We start from the raw sequence: 18,553 nt of genomic DNA on the forward strand, positions 1-18,553 counted from the left end.
AAAAAGCACTGACAGTGTCTGCCTCATTTTCAAGTGGTTAGAATCGCTGACTATGAAATAGATGGTCGTAAGTTCGATCCCGTCAGCCAAACCACATAGATCAGTTGTCATAAACCAGAATAAACCAGCATGTCTGTGCATTACTATATATATATATATATATATATATATATATATATATATATATATATATATATATATATATATACTTAGGATCCGGTCTAAGGCTTTCATGGTGTGTGTGCGCTGTGGCGTTGTTTCATTGTGGAAATAATTACATACATAATTCCAAATTTCCCGCAGGTTGAATACTTTCGTGATCATGAATTATGACAGTCCTCTTACATGGTTCCATAAGTATCTTTATTTGCCTCCATTTTAAGGTAAACTGCCGATGTCCTACAGGAAAACACTAACTTACAAAGCTAAAGTTGGCTTTCTAAACGGATTTCAAATCCCTCGACAAGCAGTAATTATCGCTCACTGCAATGATGCCTGTAAGTATAAAAAATTATTAATATTTATTGAATATATGTATGTGTGTGTGTGTGTGTGTGTGTGTGTGTGTGTGTGTGTGTGTGTGTGTGTGTGTGTGTGTGTGTGTGTGTGACGAATTGATAACAGGGTTTTTTGTTGAAGATCTGATTATAGACAAATATCTTTAGACCACAGAATGAAATATGAAGACGCTTAATTTTTTCAAAGCATGATTATAAAATAGGAATTATGTATACAGAATTATAATGTTGGATGTCTGTTGAAATTCAAGTCCTAATCATTGAGCTAAATTTTACATGCATTCTTCTTAAATATTTGACAAGTATAGTTTTGTTATTTGTAGATAACATTACATAGGGGCCAGCTTAGTGCACGGATGTCAGTTTGGTCTCATATGTGCTAGAAACTGATTTGATGTTACATGGCTGAAAGTGAGTGAAAGTGTCGTCAGTTTGATCGGACGCCTCGCGGTGCGAACAGGTGCTTTTATAAATGCCCTGATAAGATATGATTATGGAGTAATCATTGACTTCTTTTTGTCACCACCCGCGTTCCACTGGTTAATGTTTGAGAACAGGCGATCCTAGATGAATAAACCTCTTCGTGTATTCAACCGTTGTCGCTACTTGGTTGTTATTTTCAAGGTAGGAACAAACTTGTTTACAGCTAGCGGTTTTTCAATGAGGCAAGATAACATCATATATAGGGTACATTCCGGATCGAACGACGGACAAGGTATGTTATGAACGTTTTATGTACTTTAATTGATTTGTGACTTGTGTGCCTCCTCTCTAAGGGAGTTCTCAGAACTCCCCTTAGAAAAGAAGTATATGTAACACTTGTATTATGAAGCTTTTGAATAGTTCTATTTTTATATTTATATAATAAAATCGATGATAATGAACCAAAGTTCATTGAACTTGACTTCATACACACACACACACACACACACACACACACATATATATATATATATATATATATATATGATGAAAATAATGGAAATAGTATTCCGACAAAATAGAGAAAATAAAAAAGGAACAAACCGTATTATGTGTTCACCAACGTTTCGTCTTTATTTCGAGACTTCCTAAGTCTCGAAATAAAGACGAAACGTTGGTGAACACATAATACGGTTTGTTCCTTTTTTATTTTCTCTCTCTCTCTCTCTCTCTCTCTCTATATATATATATATATATATATATATATATATATATATATAAACATACCGTCATTGGATACTTTACCTTTCACCAGACTATCCATTCACGTGAAATCACCTTTTTCATTCACCCTATTCCCTCTGCTCCACTTTTTGTTTTCAAGTAAGATCTTTGACTTACTTGCAGTTTCATCCAATTCTTTTGCAAGTAAAATCCGATCCCGCATTTTGCTAAACCCTACCCTCTGATGAGAAGGAAAGTATTTCTTCGAAACTCCGCGGATTGAGAACTATCCACTTATTTAGTGTTTCCTTTTCAAATTAATTATGTTTTTAACTCTTTTTCAAAGTGTTTTTTAACATGTTTTATTCACTATTTGCTCTTTTATATATATATATAAACATCATAAATTTATTTCAACAAACAGAAATTTTCTATTCATTTATTTGGAGATTGTTATCCTCATCCTCATAGTTGTTGTTTCACCACGTTTCGGCCAATTCATCCTCTTACCTGTGGCGCAGTGGATAGAGGCGTTGATTATCTACAGTTCCAGGTGAGAATTGTCTAAAGATAGTGGTTTCAATCCTACCCAAAGTAGGCCAGAGGATTAGTTGGCCAAAACGTGGTGAAACAACAACAACTATGGAAGGCAGTAATTACTAGGGATACAATTACGAAACTCAGCATTCCTATCCCGTCACGCTTAATCAGCTGAAGAAAGTTTGCTAAAGTGTGGTGGCACAACTATGAAGATGAATATAACAGTCCGTTAATAAATAATTAAATAATTAAATTAGTTTGGTAGAATTTTTAAAGGTCAAATCGCTGAACTTTGATCCCTTGACAGCAAATTTCTGGTCGAAAACCGATTAAAAAGATTTTCACCAATCTCAATACCCCTCCTGTCAAATATCGAGTCTGTAGACTGAAAATTGACAGAGTAGTTTGGTAGGGAAATGTGCACACACAGACATACACAGACAATTTCACTTTCATACATATATAGATTAGTTTCGGAATGTAATGTTTTCGTGTGGTTAACTGAAGGTTGTTTAAACACAGAGATGAAGCAGTTATGTTTTCTTTTAGTGCTGGAAAATTTAACTAGAAATTACCAGGTGCCATAGCGAGCCTACGCAAAACTAGTTTCTCAAAATGTCCTCATCTGGACGACTTTAAAAATGTTTTTCCCCCCATTAAACTTGTAATAAATCAATGGCAAACGACTGCTTTTTAATCAATAAACGTTTAATCAGCAAATGTCAAACTCTTACATTTTATTACAGTTGTCAGCTGACACTTGTGAGATATTTCAAAATAATTAACACTTAAATTTCAATTGGAAAATTCGTACATCTAATAGTTGTAGCTTTTAAAGCAATTCGCACGTTTAACTTGTTATACAATCTTTTATAGCAATTCAGTGTGTGAAAATGCGTTCTTTGTTTGAAAAGAATCTCTTGAATATCACCAACTTTTTTTTCTTCTTCTTGCAGGCAAAACTTGTTTAATTCTTCAAAATTTCACTCCATTTTTTTTTTTTTTGTTGTTTATTTTCTTATTTTCATTTGTTCATATTTTTTAGTTCATTTTCTCGCCAAGTTTCTTGGATTCTCTTTTGGAAATATTATATATTTTTTTCGTATTATTTGGAATCATCAGACTACTGTTCTCATCTTGAGTATGATTTTCATAACGTTTCGGTCGATGTAACCTCCGACCTTCTTCAGGTGTATCTTATGGAACTGGGAAATTTCTTTCTGTCGAACTCGGGAATTTGAACGGAATTTCGAGCGGAACCTTTTATTTACTTCACGGAGGTAGCGTGATCTTGTTCCGTCAGCCATGACTGGATAGAGGCCCTAAATAATTCGCAATTGTATTTTTCGGTGACCCACACTGAAAATGGAACATTCAGGAGAATATCACTTTTTACAATTGATTTTTCAAAGTACTCTAACCACTGCGCCACGGGTCCTTGCGATCATAGGTTACATCGATAGAAACATTTTCGAGTTCAACAACATATATCTGAAGAAGGTCCGAGGTTACATCGACCGAAACATTGTGAAAATCACACTCAAGATGAGAACAGTAGTCCGATGGATGCAAATAATATGCATAACCAATCCTTATCTTAAAAATTCAGAAACGTTATTTTTTTTGTTTTGTTTTTATTTTGTTTTTGTTTTGTTTTGTTTTGTTTTTGTTTTGTTTTTTTGTTGTTGTTTTGTTTTGTTTTATTTTGTTTTATTTTGTTTTGCTTTGTTTTGTTTTGTTTTATTTTTGTTTTGTTTTTGTTTTTTGTTGTTTTGTTTTGTTTTATTTTGTCTTGTTTTTTTGTTGTTGTTTTGTTTTGTTTTTGTTTTGTTTTGTTTTTTGTTGTTTTGCTTTGTTTTGTTTTTGTTTTGTTTTGTTTTTGTTTTGTTTTTTGTTTCGTGATTCCAAATACGTACATTCTTAAATTTTGTATTGGTTATCAACTTCTTTCAAAATACAAAAAGTCTGTCAAAATAAAACTCTTTTATATCAAAGGAAAATCAATTGTGCTAACTAACTAACATTAAAATAACTAACTATAAATATATATTCACTTTAAGCAATTGTATCTATAATAGATTTTATTTGATTGTACTCGTGTATTTTAATAACGTCTTCGTCATAATTGATCCTAAATCGACGATGACAAATTCTTCTGGTGTCAGTAATGGCGGACGCAACAACAATAAATAAATGCATTGCGTAAAAGCATCTGATGGAATAGCCATGAAAATAACTTTATTTTAATGGCAATTCGTAATTAATGTAATGGATAATGGACTATGGAATATACTCTGCTGAATTCATCTCATTTGATCTTTCTCTATATATAAAGTTCGGCATGATTATATGTTTGAATGTAACGGATTCACTTCCAAACTAATTGACCGATTATTTAGACTTTTTTGTAACATAAGGCGACTCAACGTGAGCTATATTTAGCTTAATTTAGCTTTAAGAGGATGTAGAAGCCATTAGGAAGCATTTAGATACCTACGATTTTTGTAAAATTTTAACAATAAGTGCTTAATACTTATTGTTAAAATTTTACAAAAAAGTTTCTTGTTGCATGGGGCTATAATATGAGTACGATCTCTTATTTGAAAATTCAAATATTTAAGATTTGCATTAAATTTGATCGATATATATTAGACACGAATTAAGCAAGATTCCCTGAATTTTAATTTCTTCTCAAGACATCGTAAGCTTAAATTTTACGTTTTTAGACATTTCCTAGAATCAAAATAATATAAAGGATTTCGATCAAAATCGTGATAATAATTCTAGGGTTTAGTAACATTATACCTTGCTTTTAATCTTTGTAAGTGAACCAAATTGTAATGCAAATCTGTTTTGTTGCGGGGTCCTCGGCACAAAAACTAAAAGAGTCTAGGCCATTGTTAAGATGGTATTTTCTCCTGTTGACTGAGGTATGTCTCTGGTCATGTGCAGTTCTAGGAGGTCCAACCTCATAGACTTTGCATTCTACCTTTTAGAAGAAGCTAGTGTATTGCTAATCACCTAAGGCTTACCTAACAGGGAATATCGACGAGGCTGCTCATGCATTTTTTGCAGACCAGACTGCTCTTTCTCTGTGGTACTGGCTCTTCAAAATCCACTTTCCGAGTCTTGTGTTACTTCATTTCGCCGTGAGGGGGGGGGCTAAATATCGAGGAATTAATTTATCAATTTTGGACCGATTATTCTTCAATATGTGTACAAATACAGATCGGCATGTTTATAGTGGAATTGTATGGAAATTATAGGGCCATGCATTTGCCGAAGATATTTAAAAGAGTGACTCGTGTTAAGTTAGTGGTAAACAATCGTTAACAATAGGTATTGTGTTTTCGGTATATTAAGCGGTCGTAAAAGGATAAACCTAACCAAACGTTATTTCAAGTGAGTTGTTTTTAACTATTGTTAAATATGCTTGTATAAAAAAGGAACAATTATTGAAAATCCAATTTGTTAAAATAACACATCCCGAAAATGAACCATTGTCTCCTTGGTATGACGATGTTAGGTTTTAGTGTTTTTTTATGAAGGAGTTTGTTATTTCTTATTGTAAATTTACGTCAGGAAATCACGTTGATTTCGAAAACAATGAACGGTTGGACATTGTGTTCCAAAACTGTTGACCGGCAAAATAACAGATAAACACAACAAGGTGGGGTTTCAAAAGAATTTTTGTCTTCTCTCCCCCACCCCCATTCTCTATTTTTCTCTTTCATTATTTCTCTCTCTCCTTCTTTCACATTATTTCTCCCTCTCTTTCTCTTTCTCTCTCTCTCCCTCTCTCTCTCTCTCTCTCTCTCTCTCTCTCTATATATATATATATATATATATATATATATATATTGTTTTTTTAAATATAATATAATTATATATATATATATATATATATATATATATATATATATATATATATTCAATTTCTCTCTTCTTGCTCCTCATCATTGTATTCTCTCTTTCGCATCCTCTGTTTTCTCTATTGCATTGTAGTCAAAAAGCGTTTTCTTCCTTTTTCCCAACCCTCTTTTATCTATCTCTTACACACATACACATACAAACTCATGCTGTCTTTTTTACCCAACCTTTGTCTCTGTCTGTCTGTCTGTCTGTTTTTTTCCACGCACACAAACCACATACATACACTTATATATGTGTGTATATATATATATGTGTGTGTGTGACACACATATATATACACACAAATAGCTATCTATCTATCTCTCTCTCTCTCTCTCTCTCTCTCTCTCACATATATATATATATATATATATATATATATATATATATATATATATATATACTTGCCTGGGTGCCCGACGTTGCCCGAGTATTTGGAGGTGTGTGTTGAGCAATAAAAAAAAGGCTCGAACCCATGACGCGAAGGCAGAAAATAAAGGAGGTGTGTTTAAGGGTGTTGGTTGAGCAAAAACAACAAAAAAAAATAGGAATATTGCGAGCGCAAAATAAAAGTAAGCAGGTTCGAACCCGTAATGCACCAGAGGACAAAGAGGTGGAAAAAAAAACTATCTTATCGATGTGCCTACCGTGGTTGTGACGTCACATGCGGTTGAAACAATGCCTTTTAAGCGACGTTGTGAACGCGGGATTTGAATGACTTGCAAAAAATGTCAGAGAAAAAATCGACCCTCCCTGTACAAAAGCACCCAGTTGAAGGTGAAGGAATTAATGTTTTTGGCCAATTTTTAGATATTTGTCACCCGAAGACTCGAGCTGTAAAATGATACCGATCTTGTGAAAATCCGTCACATCTGTCGAAAGTTTTAGGCAGGCATACATACATACATACATACATACATACATACATTTAAACAGACGGATGAGATTTATATTATAGATGGCTCTTCTCTTGTACTATCTTTCGCACCCTCTTATTTTTTTTACCTTGTAGTCAAAAGAGTTTTTGTCGTCTTTATTTTCTCTCCCTCTTTTTCTCCGTCTCTCTTGCGTGTATGCTGAAATACATACTCTCTCTCTCTCTCTCTCCGTTCTCTCCCACCCAAGTACGTGCAAAATACGTATATATATATATATATATATATATATATATGTATATATATATATATATATATGCAAATTATTTATACAAAATCTATATTCAGAGACCATAGTCTCATTGCAGTAGATTTGCAGATTGCCTTTAAAAAGGTTTCTAAAAGTCAGAACAATTCATCAGCGACTCACAAGATGAAAAAAGCAAATCGATTTGTATTTCAATTAAAACAATGGTACGCCTCTGAAATATGCAACATTAATTTATATATATATATATATATATATATATATATATATATATATATATATATATATATCTTATTGCAGGTAAAACTATGAACCCGTAATTTCTGTCCATCTGTTGCGGAACTTTTAGACCTCACAGGTCACACACTATCGAGCTCCAGCCTCTACCTCATCGCAATAATGTTCCATTCTTGCGCTTTTTTCTATGTGCTTCAAAAGAGTTCCGGCAAGCTTGCTGCACTTGCGACCTCTCAACGTAAGTATCTCGGACCAATATGTCAATCCTTTTTATTGTGGAAAAGCTTTCTGCTTTAAGAGCTTCTTTCCCCAAACTGCTTGTCTTTAGAATTTTTCCCCTCTCCTCGTTTCCTCGACTGTACGAACATGCAGAAATGTAAATCTAATGTAAATAAACTTCTCACCGCACAAATCCCCATTTATGATTCCCCTATGAACCTGCCAATTAATTCACAGTAGTTCTTTACATCTCACTGATGCTACCAGATCAGTCTGTCTAAATATATTGACTCCCTGGTTTTACGTTATTTTTTTTACTTTTGTCCCTTTATAAAACTCAATCATGTTCTGCAAACAAAGAACAAAAACAACAATTGTTTCTATGAAACAGCGAAGCAGCTAAGATATAAAGAACTTAAAACACAAAAAAAACTGTTGTCAAAATTATTGAACCCGAAAAGGGTTAATATGCAACTAAAACAAATCAACCAAACCAAACACCATGAATAAATATTTGGAGATATAAAGAACTTAAAGCATAAAAGTTGTTGTCAAAATGATTGAACAGGAAAAGGGTTGATGCCGTAAAACAAATAAACCAAACTAAATACCATAAATATTTCAAGATATACCGTATATTTCGGCGTTTAAGGCGACCGTCAGATAAGACGAGGTTCAAAATTGGAGCAAATTTTAATAAATCTATATAATTATAAAACTAAAATGACCTTGTAACGGGTGCTGTAACGCAACATCCGGTTTACGTCTTCCGGTTGCGCATGCGTACATAAACATAAACCCATAACAAATCGCCGTTGTAAAATGCTCTTATGGTTGTCAACGGTTAAAGTAGATTTATTTGTAAGAAAATTGCATTAAAATAACTTAAACGTAATACGGATATTAACGATGTAAAATAAATGCAGAAAGTATTAACAATTGTTTATTTGGATAATTTAAACGCGAAAAACATTGGGACGCTGAAAACGTACACAGTAAAACGATACGTTTTATTGTCACGTTGATTATTTATTTGTAACGCAAATTAAAAAAATAACATATTTTCGGAGTTATTTATTTATGTTGGTAGTGTAAATCCGAAAACATTTTTTTTAAGTGACATTTTATTTTCATTTTCTATTTAAAAAGCCATTCTTAACATAGGGAGAGTGTTTTTAACTATTCTCTACTTTCAACTAACAATTTAATTTAAAAAAGATATATCAAAATTTGAATTTAGCTTTAAGTATTATGGCATCTGTTCAGTGCACATTTACCTATAAGTATGGCAAACCACTTATAATTCAATGTCTGTAAGTTTTTTGCTTGTTTGTTTGTTTTTTTCAAAAATAAACAATTAAAAAAAATCTATCTATATTCTTTTTTCATTTTAATATACTTTCATAGAAATGTTTCTTTTATGTCACAAAACCTATTTTCTTTACGTCACAAGTGTCACGCTCATGCATTAATTCCATAGCTAATATAACATACTGACCCAACGGGTCACGGGTAGTCTAGTTTATTATATATCAGTTGTATAAGATGACTGCTAAATCACGAAAACATGTTTGTTTATTCTAGGTTGGAGATTGCAACACTCGGTATCTTATGAAATATTTTTTTTAAAGATTTTTTTAACTTTAAGTGTCGTCTTATATGCCAAAATATACGGTAAATAACTTGAAGCATAAAACTTTTTTCCAAACTTACCGAATTCGGTATTAAATAATCAAAAAAGGGTTGATATGACGTAAAATGAAACTAAAATTTCCGTCTCAGTGGCAGTGTGCCTTGTTTTTGAATAATGTAAAAAAATAAAGTGGAGCTGGTTAATATACCAAAAACAAAACAAAAGGACAGCAAAAATTTTCCTTTTCTTTATATCTTTAGGGGCTTTTCTAACTAAACTAGCGGACCGCCTGGCATTGCCCGGTCATAAAATACGCTTAAATATGATATTTTGATTAATGCAAATTTCGTATTTATTATTATATTATATTGGACCTAATATATAGTAATGATTTAAAAAGGTTTTAAAAAAGGACTCGTGCGCCACACCAAGAATCGAAACCAAAACGTTTAGCTTACGATTTACTTTGACGTTAATGCTTGGGTTAAAATTAAAGCATGAAAGAATAGCTATTACGTTACGCATGCATATTCGTAATAGCGTTGTTCGACCTTCATCTGGCAATTTTCATTTTTTTTATTTTCACACATTTGTACCGATTTTCCCTGACTAAAATAAGATTTCGCATAGGTTCGAATATTATGTATTAAGTTTCATGTCTGTAGACTAAAAACTGGTAGAGGAGTTTGGTAGGCAAAATTTTTCAAACAAATATATATACGCATACATAAATATATATAGAAAGAGGTTTTTGTTTACTATAACCTTGTTACGCAAGTATAAATGATGTAGAATATCTACATGAATATAATTACACGTGATAGTTAACTAAAGAAAACCGAAAAAAACTAATAAGGAATTAATTAAAATGAATGTTTAAAAGAATATACAAATTAGCTAGATCTTTTGCAGATGAATGCAATTCCACGGCCATATATTACAAAGTTGTATTTTCTTTTTAAATAAATAAAAAAGGGAGTTTTAATATGAATATCAATACACAAAAAAACAAGTCTATAGGGTTATATCTATACTCCTATGAATTGTTTTTTTTTATTAATAATGATAATAATAGTAATAATAATAATAATAATAATAATAATAATAATCCGCTCATAATAATAATAATAATAATATAATCCGCTCATAATCGAAAATCGTTTTCGTGGTATAGCATTTTGAGATCCGGTTTGGTTTCTTTTTTGTTTGTTTTGTTCTACCAATTATGAAAATTCCACAGCAAAAGAGAAGTAAGCGAGGAGTGGCCATTTTTACGGAAGGTCAACAAGAAACGGAAATGGCTGACCCTCAAAATAGACGCCTACGCATGATTGACTGCATACCAAATATCGCCGCTGGGTTTTTCTTCTTTTACCCCCCCCCCCCATTATTTCACGCGTTATATACTCTAGCTTTCTTCAATTGGAAAGGAAATTATTATTTATTGAAAACTGGCGGAAGTGCCCGCCTGCGCCAAATCACGTGTCATGATTGAAGGGGCCGCGCTCGGGATCACCAACGTTGAAGATATGACATTATTAAAATGAAAGCGTGTTTGGAGAAATATTCATATTTCCTATTTTATAAAAGGAAATGTGTGTGTGCGTGTGTGTGTATGCGTGCGTGTGTGTGTGTGTGTGTGTGTGTGTGTGTGTGTGTATGTGTGTGTGCGCGCGCGCGTTCGTGTGTGCACGCTCGTTCGTGTGTGCGCGCGCGTTTGTGTGTGCGCGCGCGTTTGTGTGTGCGCGTGTGTGTGGTTGTGTAAGATCGAAAATGTCTTGGCCAATAATTATGAAATTTAATTTGAAGGTACTTTATGCGTCTAGCAGTATTTTTAGATAGGTTTTGTTATCAGAATGTCTTCGATAAGTTTTAATAATCGAAATAATCCGATGAAAGATGCAACAGTCGATTTTGGCCAAGCTTAATACCTTACAAAGTTTAGCATCACAGAAGCATTTGAGAAGGGTTTTTTTTTTTACCACACAGCTGATTTGATTTAAAATTGGTCGATTTCGTCGATTTCGATGACAATAAATTATGGGAGTGTGAAAAATTAGTTGATCATCATTCAATCTCGGGCAACATTGGGTTCAACTGCTAGTATTCATATAAAATAACATTTCAGTGATATTTATTAAAAACAGAAAGAAAATATGAAAGAAATAAAGAAAACACCCCGAACTGAAAAGTATCGAAATAAAAAAACGTATCAATTGGTATAGAAGAAAGAAAAAAAAATTGTCTCATTATGGAAAGAAAGTGAGGTTTTCTTTATAAAATCATTGGTTTCTCTCTTTCAGCAAACATTAGCAATGGTTTGTCTGGAAGTATTTTACGTACTAAATTATGACGTCGGGGCAACAAATTTCGTAGAGGGAAAGACAATCTAAAAATCATGAATTACCAAGTCTTTCCATACAAAAATAATTCATGTTTATTCACAACTTGTAAAGAGAAGCGGAAGTAAAAAGCTGGCAATAAACGAAAGTGCAAAATGGTCAAAGAACGTTTTAAACAAAGAATTTTCTCATCTCCAAAATAATTCCAAATTAATTCAATAATATAACAATCGGTGCGGATCCGACAATTGGAAAACCAAAAAAAATATAGAAATCTGGATTTATAAGACCAAAAAAATCCAACGTTGATGTCCCTTCGGAGCCCGTGGCGCAGTGGATAGAGACGCAGAACATCCATGATTCCAGGTTAGTATTTTCTGGGGGTAACGGTTTCAATCCCACCCAAATCCGGTCAGAGAATTAGTTGACCAAACCGTGGTGAGGTGACAACGGCTATTAAAGGCAGTAATTGCTGTAGATGTAGTTGGAGGATTCGACATTCCTATCCCGGTTAACCTGACGAAGGCTAGAGGTATAATTGGTCGAAACAACTAGAAGGTAAGGATAATAGTCCAAGAAATTAAAGATATTTTTGTTTATAAGGAGAATCTTAATAGAAATATTTATTTCGATACCTGAGTTTGCTGATGGATAAATGGCACAAGAATTTATTGTTGTCCGAATACATTAACTTGCCTCTTTATTTTTTGGTTCTCATGACAAAGTGTGTGCATATAAACTTGTGTGTACGTGAGTTCGAAAAGTTATACATAATTACCATTAAATGATAATTATTCTCCTATACCTACACATAGTAGTGCTTCTTGTTTACGCAATCATCAGTGTATGATGATAAATCCCGCCGGTCGAGAGATTCAAACACAGCAACGAAACCACTCTTGACTCCATTTGGTAAGCCTTTACCCTCGGATCACCAAACAATTGTCACAAAAATGAAGGGAATCACTAAGTGATAAACGCACAATTCTGGTGCAGACATTAGATAATCCAGAGTGTTCGAACGACGGAAGTTTTGAACGTTGCATAGTTAAAAGTCTCTTGGTTAATACTTCCCAGGCAGTGCCCATCCTTAAGTATTCTTTAATGGGCTTGATAATTATAATTAAATAATAATTATTCTCATATATATATATATATATATATATATATATATATATATATACATATATATATATATATATATATATATATATATATATATATATATATATATAAACAGACGAACAACACACAAAAAAATTGATTTTCCTTTTTTTAAACTGCAATATGTTTTTTATTAATTTCGAATGTAAAATCCTACATCAGAGATTGAAAAGGTTCCTTTGTTGTTGTGTTTTTTTTTCCTCGCAACTAAAATATCCGTCCTCGTGCTGTTTTATCAAGGTTGTACTGGTTTGTTAATTTGTAACTAACGAGGATTTGTAGAAATTCTCCAATAAGCTGAAAAGGCGCATGCGCGATGAAGAATTTTACTTCCGAAACAATTAAAAAGAAATATTTCAATATCAAAAAAGAAAGAAAAAATACATTTCAACGTGTTTTCTAAAACAGTTTTTTCTGTTTATTCAAAGTTTTTAATTTTAATTCAAAGATGTCAGAAAGAGTTTACACATTTCAATTTTATATATACATATATATATATATATATATATATATATATATATATATATATATATATATATATATATATATCAAGTCATCCCATAAGTTCTGTCCGATTTTATGAATAAAGAAAAGGTAACCAAATGTTACATTTTATTAAATATTTAATCATCAATATACTTTCCCTGATTATCTATGACTTCCTTCCATCTATTAACAAGCTTATTAATTCCATCACTATAAAATCCTTTTGGCTTTGATTCGAAGAACTCACAAATGTCAGTTTCAACATCTTTCTGCGTTACAAAAGCTGTTCCTTCCAAATAATTTTGTAAGCTACGAAACAAATGGTAGTCTGAAGGAGCAAGGTTAGGAGAATAGGATGGATGAGGAATTTTTTCCCAAGTAAGTTCGTCAAGCTTTTGTGAGACGATTCTTGCTATGTGGGGTTTTGCATTGTCCTGATGAAACATCACCCCTTTTCGATTCACTAGAGCAGGTCTTTTTCACCCTCAAAACTTGGTTCAAACGTTTTAATTGCTAACAGTAGATTTGAGCATTAATTGTTGCATTAGATGATAACAATTCAAAGTGGATTATTCCTTGGCAATTACACCATATTGAAAAAAGAACCTTATTCCCATAAAGTTCTTTTTTCGGCTGTGGCTGAGGTCTTTCCCCCTTATTAAGCCATTATCTACGGCGCTTGACATTTCAATAAAAGATCCATTTTTCATCACCAGTCATAAGTCTATCCAAAAAGGTAAAACAAGTTGGCCAGAATGGAGAGAAGAGCAGATGTCGACTGGATTTGAGATTGTTTTCAGACAATTCATGAGGCACCCATTTTCCAAGTTAAGGAACTTTTCCAAGTTGTTGAAGATGACGATGAACTGTTATATGGTTTGAACTCAGTTTTATTGTCAATTTCTCCACTGATAAAGCAAGATTTTCTTCAAGAGCTGTTTCAAGAAACTTATCATCAAACTCAACTGGACGACCGGTTCGATCTTCATCTTCAAGAGTCAAATCTCCTTTTCTGAATTTCTCAAACCATCTTCTTCAAGTTCTTTCATTCACACATTCATTTCCATAAACTGAGTGAATATTTCTAGCCGCTTCGGTTGCTGAGTTTCATTTCTTGAACTCATAAAGCATTATTTGCTTCAAATGATTCTTAGGCACGTCCATGTTAGTAGGATTGTAATCAAGCAAATTAAAATTTTATCGTTCTATAAAAAAATTAATCAGTTAAAATGCATCTAAACAGAAAAATGTAAAAAAATCACACAATATTTTTTAAGTTTCGTTCAATTTAAAAACAAAACTAAAAATTCGGAGAGAACTTATAAGATGACCTGATATATATATACATATATATATATATATATATATATATATATATATATATATATATATATATATATATATATATATATATATATACTAACAGGGAGACTCTGCGTTGCCCAGGATTGAATGATTATCAACAAATGTTTCACACTCTCATATTTTTGTTGTCATCGAAATCGGTGAAATCGTCCATTTTTTATTTTCAATCAAATCGATCGATTGCCGGTACCCATCGCGATGCACCGATGCCTCTCCGCAGTGATTTAATCCACAATACATTGTAGCCTACATTGCATTGTAGAAAACCTATTGTTGATTTTATAAAAATATTTTATATGGTTTGTATTAAAATTAAAAAATGCAAAATGTAAGTATCATGATGTAATTGTGCTCCAAACAGAAACGTACCCCTGTCATATTAAAGAACCTACTGTTGATTTTATATGTCAGGCCTTACAAGTATACTGGAAAATTCAAAATTGAATTAAAAAAAAAACAATAACAGTAGTTCATAGCGTTTTACGAGGGGCGTGCAATAAGTAATGCCCCTGACCCACTTCCAGTTGTCTGATCTACCTGAAATTTTGCATGTGCAATGATTTATATCTCTACGGGTGATGTGGCAAATTAAAGCTCTGAACTAATTGTGGTTTTTGTTTTACTGGTGTTTGAACTGAGTCAGGTGTGAAATGGAGCCTGTTGAATGTCGAGCAGTGATCCGGTTTTTGTATTTGAAAGGACGCACACCACAGGAGACTTTTGATGAAATGAAAGAAACTTATGGTGATAATGCCCCATCATATGACCTTGTAAAACGCTGGCATCGTGAATTCAAACATGGTCGGAAGTCTGTGGAAACAGCTCCCAGACCTGGTCGCCCCCCTTCTGCCATTGATGAGGCATCTGTCCGTCAAGTTAAGGCTGACATTTTGGAAGATCGGCGCATTACTATTCGCCAAATTGCCCAAGATGTCAAGATTAGTACAGAGTATGTGGAAACAATCATTCATGACCATTTGCATATGCATAAGGTGTCTGCCAGGTTGCTCACACCATTCCAGAAGTGAGAACGCGTCGAGTGCTCGAGGATAAATTTGGAGATGTGCCAAGAAGATGAGTCAAAGTTTTTCAAAAGACTGATTACACATGATGAAACCAGGGTCCATCACTATGATCCAGAGACCAAAGCCCAGTCAATGCAGTGGAAGCACTTGGACTCACCACCTCCAAAGAAGGCAAGGGTGAAGCCCTCCACTAGCAAGGCCATGCTCACGGTCTTCTGGGACCAGGACGGAGTAATGATGACAGATTTCCTGGCAAAGGGTACCACCATTACAGGAGCCTATTATGCTTCACTTTTGAGGAAATTAAGGGAAGCTATCAAAATCAAGAGGCGGGGCAAGATAAGCAAAGGTACCCTCCTCCTGCAGGACAACGCTCCGGTCCACAACTCGCATGTTGCCAGATCAGAAGCACGGGCGTGTTGTTATAAAATCACCCCATCCTCCCTACTCTCCTGGCCTTGCACCCTTTGACTTTCACCTCTTCCCAGCCATGAAGTTGTTTTTGAAAGGAAAGCGTTTCTCAGATGATGCAGCCTTGATTTCTGAAGTCACGTCGTGGCTGGAGGACCAACCTGGGGTGTTCTACAAAAACGGTCTCCAGAGCTGCATCAAACGATGGGAGAAATGCCTAACTCTGAGTGGTTCCTATGTAGAGAAAGACTAATAACTGTGCCAAGTTTCGTTGCTCTACTGCTATGGGAAATGGATCAGGGGCATTACTTATTGCACGTCCCTCGTAATTTCTTCAACCAGTTTCAACCATAACCTTTTTTAAGATTTTCTTCTCGTGTTGGCAGCGTTGTTTATTCAAGAAATAACATTTTTGTGCATTTGTTTATGTTTATTTAAAGTTACCTGTTTTTTCATTTATAGAAATTCGTCAATAATTCGTCAATAATTCGTCAATAACTGTCATAGTCATCGATTAGCTCTTAGTGATCCGTATTTTTTGGTATGCAAAAAAGCATCAAATTATTGGACAAATTTCTAAGAAAATTCATATCAATCAAATAAAAGACCCAATTACAGAATCGCCTGGAATGGCCTTCTTTAAACATGAATTGCTATAAGTAAGTAAATTTATCTTGCTCAGTAGAATACCAATTGTTGTTGTTGTTGTTGTTGTGTTTTATTTTTGTTTTGTTTTTTTTTTATCCATCAATTTCTACGCAAATTTTCGCTGGACGTCCAGTGATTTTCTCGTCATTTTTAAAATCAAATCGTCCGTTGTTCGTCGTGAAAATAACACTTAAGATGAGAGCAGTAGAACCCAAATATTAGAAATAACCAAAACATTTTCTATAAAACGATCACAGTTGAACACTGGTTCACTTTCGGCAACATGGTATTTTGCCTTTTAGCCCTCACATTCCATGAGCGATGTTTTTGACAAAAGGAGAAACAATTGCTGTTTTTTTTTATCTAAATATACTCATCTAAGACTTACCTAGTTTTTTTTTTTTATTTTGAAGCTGTGATTTTCTTAGCTTTTTAAATTAAATGGCTTCATGCCTTGTCCCGGGCAATTTCCATAAAAAAAACATTATTCTTCTTAAAGACGAATTAGAACAAATAATGAAAACAGTGGGGGGGTTGTTTGTTTGTTTGGGGTTTTTTGTTTTGTTTTTGTTTTTTTATTTTTCTTTTTTCAATTGTACACATGCTGCCATTTTGTTTTATTTCATTTAATTTGATTTTTTTTTTCTCTGTGGATCGTTATACTGAAAGGTATGCACTCATTTAAACAATTAAAAGATGTCATCTGTCAAGACGTTGTTACTATTTCACCGTAAATGACCCGTCGAATTATAAACAACTTTCTCGTCTTCGACATTGTGTGGACAATAACGACAAGCAAAAATTAATGTCTAAGTCTTTCTTTGGCTTTCAATATACTCAGGTATCTTTCTGCCGAACTCAGGAATCTTTTTGTCGAACTCGGGAATCTTTTTGTCGAACTCGGGAATCTAAACGGAATTCCTAACAGAACTCTATTTTATCCACCGGATAGTATGCTATCTACAATGATCCTTAGCGCATTGGATAAAGTACTTGGCTAGATTAGTTGTAAAAGTTAATTTTTTTCTGGGGAAAGTTCAATCCTCAGTGTGGGCGATACTCAAAATACAATTGCGAATTACTTAGGACTTCTACCCAATCATAGCTGACAGAACGAGAGTAATCTGTTGATTAAATAAAGACTTCAGTTCGACAATTTCGTGCAGATTTGACAAAAAGATTCCTGTGTTTGCCAGAACGATTCCCGAGTTCGAAAAGCTACACCTAATTCTTTAAGTGTAGCTTTTCGAACTGATGCAACCGAGACGTTGCATCAACCAAAACGTTGTGAAAACAACATTCAAGATGAGAACAGCAGTTCGAAAAATCCAAATAATACGAATAAATCCTAAACTTAAAAACTTCAGAAACTTAAGATACAAAAATTATTTATTTTTCTTGTCATTTGTTATTTGACTTTTTCAAAATGTTATTTACTCTGTCTAATTCTTTATTTAATGTTTTTTTTAGAAATCATTCTAAAAAGGAATTCTAATTCATCAAATTGATTTCAGATGAGATTCTATATTAGAAATTATATTTACACTATAAGTTTGTCTGTCTATTGTCAAAAGTTAAAACTAAATTTTATCAAAATCTATTTTTGCTTTTATTCTTTTGAATTAAAACAGTAGTTCACAGTAATTTGAATTATTAAAAATAATCAGCCGCTAGAACGCCATAGAATGCAATAAAGTTTGTGTTTAGACTGTGTTTTTGTGATGGTAAAATAATCAGATAATGGCAACCAGAATCCGAATATGA

General features: G+C 33.3%; 1 long non-coding RNA gene across 1 annotated transcript in view; it reads left to right on the top strand.

The window, feature by feature from the left end:
* Positions 1 to 274: 274 nt before the first annotated feature.
* LOC145292352 (uncharacterized) overlaps positions 275 to 18,553 on the top strand; it is a 97,325-nt gene continuing 79,046 nt past the window's right edge. Inside the window, exon 1 of the long non-coding RNA XR_013869582.1 lies at positions 275 to 497. This is a non-coding gene — a long non-coding RNA (uncharacterized LOC145292352). The remainder of the gene's footprint in view (positions 498 to 18,553) is intronic.

Source organism: Euprymna scolopes, chromosome 13 (genome assembly GCF_053919585.1).
Source record: "Euprymna scolopes isolate OS-2025 chromosome 13, ASM5391958v1, whole genome shotgun sequence".
NCBI classification, from domain to species: Eukaryota; Metazoa; Mollusca; class Cephalopoda; order Sepiida; family Sepiolidae; genus Euprymna; species Euprymna scolopes.